Raw genomic sequence first — 7,199 nt, forward strand, 5'->3', positions numbered from 1 at the left:
GAGCTTTGTGACATGGTGGATTATCCTGCTGGAAGTAGCCATCAGAGGATGGGTACATGGTGGTCATAAAGGGATGGACATGGTCAGAAACAATGCTCAGGTAGGCCGTGGCATTTAAACGATGCCCAATTGGCACTAAGGGGTCTAAAGTGTGCCAAGAAAACATCCCCACACCATTACACCACCACCACCAGCCTGCACAGTGGTAACAAGGCATGATGGATCCATGTTCTCATTCTGTTTACGCCAAATTCTGACTCTACCATTTGAATGTCTCAACAGAAATCGAGACTCATCAGACCAGGCAACATTTTTCCAGTCTTCAACTGTCCAATTTTGGTGAGCCTGTGCAAATTGTAGCCTCTTTTTCCTATTTGTAGTGGAGATGAGTGGTACCCGGTGGGGTCTTCTGCTGTTGTAGCCCATCCGCCTCAAGGTTGTGCGTGTTGTGGCTTCACAAATGCTTTGCTGCATACCTCGGTTGTAACGAGTGGTTATTTCAGTCAAAGTTGCTCTTCTATCAGCTTGAATCAGTCGGCCCATTCTCTTCTGACCTCTAGCATCAACAAGGCATTTTCGCCCACAGGACTGCCGCATACTGGATGTTTTTCCCTTTGCACACCATTCTTTGTAAACCCTAGAAATGGTTGTGCGTGAAAATCCCAGTAACTGAACAGATTGTGAAATACTCAAACCGGCCTGTCTGGCACCAACAACCATGCCACGCTCAAAATTGCTTAAATCACCTTTCTTTCCCATTCTGACATTCAGTTTGGAGTTCAGGAGATTGTCTTGACCAGGACCACACCCCTAAATGCATTGAAGCAACTGCCATGTGATTGGTTGATTAGATAATTGCATTAATGAGAAATTGAACAGGTGTTCCTAATAATCCTTTAGGTGAGTGTATATGTATATATATGTGTGTATATGTGTGTGTGTATATATGTGTGTGTGTATATATATATGTGTATACACACACACACACAAAATTCTCCACTTGACCCTAAACAGTATTATTGGGCATATATACCAGTTTACCAAAACTGGATACATTTTAGCATACTTGATATGTTGGAAATGGTTTTGATAAATCGTGTTAGTTTCAGTTATGTTTTGGGACTTTTGAACAATTTAAACGTTTTGGAATATACTGCCAGGCCTTATTTACCTGCTTTAGTAGCAAAGGAGATTTATTCAGCAGCTTGACTCTGGTATAGTATATAGCCATGTTAGCTATGAATGAAATTTCCTTTTTTCTTAGTTAGTGTCCACAAAAATAATCATAAGTTCATAAAGATAAGTATTTTTTATGCTATAATTTATCCAGAAAGATTTTTAAATGTTTTATGACAGCTGAGCAACATTCTTAAACAGCAATGATGTTTTCAGGGATCCTTTCTGATTATACTATTCTTACACTTTCAATTTGATGTGTTTGAGGAATTTGCATTAGTGTTCTGTGTTTTTACACATAAATAGTCGCAATGCAGTCAATTCGGTAACTTGAATAAAACAGTTTAAATACAGTTTTACGAGTGACCGCTTGATGGCAGTATTGTGTACGACTTGAGAACAATTTTTAAGAAAAAAAACGTATTATCTACTAGCCTATATTATTTGGGGTCTTCAGTGCATAGAAAAGCAAAATTACTTGCATCCAGATTATCAGTTACTGATACTGAACCATAGATTTAAAATTAACTTTTGGGTTTTTTTTCTTTGTGAGTCATTTTCCATTTTGAGCGGGAATTGAGGTGGACCGTGGATACATTTCTAAAAAATAAGTTTTATCAAGCACACACGTAAACTACCTTAATATATCTGTTAACATGCATTATTCTCACATTTGCAATATTAAGCTTAATTCCAAATTTATTGTAATATATTTTAATGTAAAATGCAAAGTTTGTTACTGGTCTTATCACATCATGAGGCATTCATTTTGTCATAAATTTGTGTATTTTCAAAAATATATTTCAATTAGTCTGTTATTAAAAACAGTTTAAGAAACTCTTAGACAACTGGCAAATTGCATTAAAAAGAACAAACACGTTGTCATAACATCATCGACAGCACTAGTGAGGTGCTGATCCTCGTCCCAGGTGCCTCACATTCGGTCGCGAACCATCCAGGGGGTAAAATGTAAAAATGTAACTTTTATTACATATATTTACTAATACTATTTTACACGATTATCATAAAAAATCCAAACTCAAATAATAAACTAATCTTTTTGATTTGCCCGGTGTTCTGACAGAACGTCCTACTTTATCAAAACAAGAACAAAATTTACAAACGAGAGGGAGCCATTCGGCCCATCAAGCTCGTTTGGGGAGAACTTAACTAATAGCTCAGAGTTGTTAAAATCTTATTTAGCTCTGATTTAAAGGAACCCAGGGTTTTAGCTTCCGCTACACTAGCAGGAAGACTATTCCATACTCTAACTCAGACATCCCAAGTCTCCCGGAAGTTCCGGGAGTCTCCCGCATATTGATAGCGGCTCCCTGATGCCCAAGAGTGTCCAGCTGCAGACGACTGTAGCGTGGAGCTCCACCGGAAATACGTCATCTCCACAGGAAATACGTGATTTTAAGGGGCGTAAAGTGGAGCTCCACAGGAAACACGTGACATGGAATTATTTTTACATGCCTGTGTTGACCAGCGGGGCCTCCGGGTTAATGCTGTCTGTTATGAGAAAGATTAAATTACTGGCACATGAGTGTGTTGATTGATTTTTTTTTTTATTTAATTCTGTTTGTTGTTGCTGTCTAAATAAATTTAGCAGTTGATTGAATATAATTGTTACATGTTGATCATCATTTATACAACACATACAGGGCTGCATATAACTGGTACGCAAGTACGCATTCACCTTTAAAAGCGATACGTGCGGCAATCGATTGCTGTGACAGTGTAAATGCGTACGTATTTTATGTGCATTTGCGCTGATATGACAAGAAAATACCGTGCATTTCAACCTATATACCGCAAATGAAGTACGAATTAGCATATACAGGTTAAAATGCACAATAATTTCTTGTCATATCAGCGCAAATGCACATAAAATACGTTCGCATTTGCGCTGTTCCAGCAATCGTATATAGTATATGTTTATAACAGTTAAGGCAAGACCAATATATATATTAGTAATGTGTATGGAAAGTAACATAATAGCAATTGCGTATGTATGGCATGTTTATAACTGCTCATCTTATGACCAATATATATATTCCACAAACTAGATCAGACCAGATATATATATATATTTGTATATATATATCTAATAATTTCTCTAGCGTATAAATGAACAAAAACATACTTTTTGAGAATTTTACAACTGAAATTCCGCTGTAACACACAGTTGGGTCACGTGTTTCCTGTGGAGCTCCACTTTACGCCCCTTAAAATCATGTATTTCCTGTGGAGGTGACGTATTTCCGGTGGAGCTCCACTCTACAGGCGTCTGCAATGTCCCGGAAACTAAAGCAAGCACACAAGAGCATGCGCGCGAGACAGTAACGTGTCCATCGCGCACTTGAGAAAATCGCGCACTTGAGAAAATCGCGCGCTTGAGAAAATCGTGAGAGAGAAGAGAGAGCGTGCGTAAGTATGGATCCCTGCGTGTGTGCCTGTTCATGTAGCCCGTGCTAGACAGAGAGCATCCTGATTGGTCTACTTAGCAAAATAAGCCAATCAGATTTCAGTGTGGACGGCCTTTTATTTAACTTCTCGAGGACCGAAGTTATCGGTTCTAGAGCCTTCGAAATTTAGTGTGCTGACTAGAAAAAATGAATTAACAAAAAATTATACATATGGCCAATGTAGAAATTCTCTTGTGTGAAATAAAGTCGTTTCCCTTCTTGCCAGGGGGGGAACCTCCCTGAAATGAGTTGTTGCAGGTTGGGATGTCTGCTAACTACACGCTGTGTAAAGAAGTGCTTCCTCAAATTTGTTTTAAAATGTTCTCCCGCTAATTTCCACTTATGGCCACGAGTTCTAGTATTTAAACTAATATTGAAATAGCCATTTGGCTGAACAGCATCCAGACCCGTTAGAATCTTATAGACCTGGATCAAGTCTCCTTTGCTCAAGGCTAAACAGATTCAGCTCAGCTAACCTCTCCTCATAACATCCTACAGTAGTGCTAATCGATAGACCTAACCCTAACTCTTACCTTAACCCTAACCCTAAACCCCAAAAACCCCCTAAAACCCTTACCTTAACCCTAACCTTAACCCCTAAAACCTAACCCTAATCCCAAAACGGTGGAACTGCACATGCGCAGAAAGGCTCGATAGCACGTCTCGATAGGTAGGATGTTTTGTCAGAACACCGGCGCTCTCCCTCCTTTCGTATGAGCCACTGTCGGAGTATTTTTCTGCATTCTATTTGCCCTCGGAACTCGGATTCCGAGTTTTGAAGCCGGAAGTGACGACATGCGCACTCCTGTTTCTCGGAGATCCCAGAAATATCTCGGACAGCACAGAGGATCCCAAGTTCAGAATCCAAGATGGCTGCGCCCTTTATCAACAGCAGGGAAAGTTGTAGTTTTATACTGTTTAAGCACTACTTTTCATTTGTGGCTCATTAAATTGGTCGCACACACTATACCATCCAACTTATGTTTGGACATGTTGCTACGGAGTTTTATACGTGAAGCACCGTGTCATGTGATATTGCTAACAATTGCAATCAGACTCATGAACAATCATTAACCTGTCTCATTTATTTACTTATTTATAATTCACTTTATCATTCATTCACTTGTCATCCTGTTGTCTATCCGTCTTGTTGTCTATGTTCACTGTCTGCAGGAGCACATGCAAGCAAGCATGGCATTGTACACGGTACTCGTACTTGTACACATGACAATAAAAGAATTTAATTGAATGGCTACCAATTAACCGGGCTAGAATTAGATTTCATGATTAGTCGGATTATTTGTCGGATTTAAGGTAGTTCGGGCTAATTGTAAGTGAATGAAGATAAAGGCCATTTAAACGGAGGTATTTAAATACGACAGGTTGTCCGACTAAGCAAAAAATTTTGCTTTTTCATATGGGTTCATGGTATTCCTACTTCTGTGGCAAATGGAACGCATCCGACTCTGTTTTCCCGAGTTTTTAGCGGATGTGACGTAATCTCGGAATTCGAAAATCGGATGACGTCGATAGTGCGTGATACCATAAACAGTATCTCATTCAGACATTTTCATGTCGATAAGATCAAAGCCCTCCGGTGTCCATACAGGGAAGGAGGAGAAAAACGGGGAAAAGACAGTGGTAATAACCACTACTCAGAATAATGGTGCGTTCGATTATTTTTCTCTCCAAGTCGGAACTCGGATGAAAACGTCACGAAAAACATCACTTCCCGTCGGAAACACGCCTCTTTTATGACGTTGATGTCGGACAAGATTTTTTTGTCCGAGTTGCCCCTGTGACGTAATTTCAACATGGCGGCTTACACGCTCAACAGTAAATTCTATTTTATAAATCTTTTAAAATGTTTATTTTGTTAAATGTATTAATAGTTATAAATGTAATTGCACGTGCTCGATTTAGAGAATACCATATCATGACCGTGAACAGTATCCTAGCATGCAATATCAGATATTTACCGGACTTGTTATTGTCTTTGGTTTGTTTGTAGTTTGTTTGCCGTTCGAAAAAAGAATATCGCTATGAATGTACTAAAATATTTTATAGAGCTTTTATAAAAAATGTGGTTTGACTAGTTCGTGTTTCTTGTTTGTCTTTCAATTCGTACTTCTTAATTTGTATGTGACCCTTTGCTCCTTGCAGGTTGTTTTGCCGTGCTATCTGTTAAGTCGGCCATTAGGTTCAGCATAACTCGCATGAAAAATATGTTTGTCTAAACGATATAGACCTATTATATATACAACTTGAAATCTCAGGAACAAAAATAGTATACCCCACCCCTACCAGCTATTACAAGGGGTATGGTACATTTACTATATTTTTCCTACCACTGCTTTGACAGCTGTATGCAAATATTCATTCCGTTTCTGTCATATTTTTTCGGTGTCTTTATTGTGTGTAGGGATCTGGCAGGATTGATCGCAGAGGATTTTTAACAGCAAAACACAAGCTTAATTAATGGTTTTATAGAGGAGGCCCCATTTGTGTCTTTAGATGCTACGAGTAATATGCATATGTGAAAATTATCATTCATGTTTTTCATGAGCTGTTAAAGAATATATAGCGGCTTTTCTGTGTTTGTTGGCATATTTGTATGCCTGGTTATATGTCCTGTTGATTTTTCTCGGAAGTCGGCTGGTGACGTATTGGAAAAACGCTTTTCATCTTTTTTTTGCTCTCTTCTTACGTTTCCGTTTTGTTCTTACTGGACGGATGAGAAACTGCAGCGAAAGTTATGCAGTCATTTATGCTTAATGTAAATGTCATGTGAAAAAAACGTAAATGAAAGGTCTCTTGGAAAATAGTCTGCGCTTCCCTTTAAGGCGAGTAGGCTAATAGACAAAGTTTATTTTGATCTTGAATTTCAACTTAAGATGGAGTGAATGTATATCGGAGTAGAAAGAAACAGGACGCTAAAGCTAACACAAGATGGATTCGCGTTTATCAACTATAAAAATAGCTGCAGTTTTACCAGATGTGTGAAAGCTATTCTTGGCAAAAGAAGATAATGTTTCTGAACTCTCGCTTCATCTCAGTACAATTATGCTTAATACCTTATTTTGCTTTGCAAAAAATAAGCCACTGGGGCAGGACAGAGGAATGAAAGCAACGTGAATATGCTTGCAGAAGGTAATCTGGCTGTAAAATGCAAATGTCAAGAAGCAGCAAAACGAAATCCCAGACATTTCAGGTCCCCAAAAGGGGCACATATGGTCACCCTACCTTAAGAAATGTGCAAAGTATGCAGCTTTGTAATCTCGGTGGAAAAAACCCAGCCGTTTATACAAGAGCGAATACAAACTATGGTAAGATTAGTGAGCTAATAATCACGATGTGTAGCCCATACGAAGGAAGCTGTAGCATGCTCTTCCAAGAAATAACGATGAAAAAAACGCATTTAGCTTATCTTCTGGGAAGGACCCTTTCGATTCAGAGAAAGCACCTCGACGCCTTCCTCTGTTCCTGCCATAATACAATCACTGCCCTTCGCATGAGTATCAGGTAGCCTAGATTAAAAACAATTCATAGTCAGAA

The sequence above is a fragment of the Paramormyrops kingsleyae genome, unplaced genomic scaffold (genome assembly GCF_048594095.1).
Source record: "Paramormyrops kingsleyae isolate MSU_618 unplaced genomic scaffold, PKINGS_0.4 ups110, whole genome shotgun sequence".
Taxonomy (NCBI): Eukaryota; Metazoa; Chordata; class Actinopteri; order Osteoglossiformes; family Mormyridae; genus Paramormyrops; species Paramormyrops kingsleyae.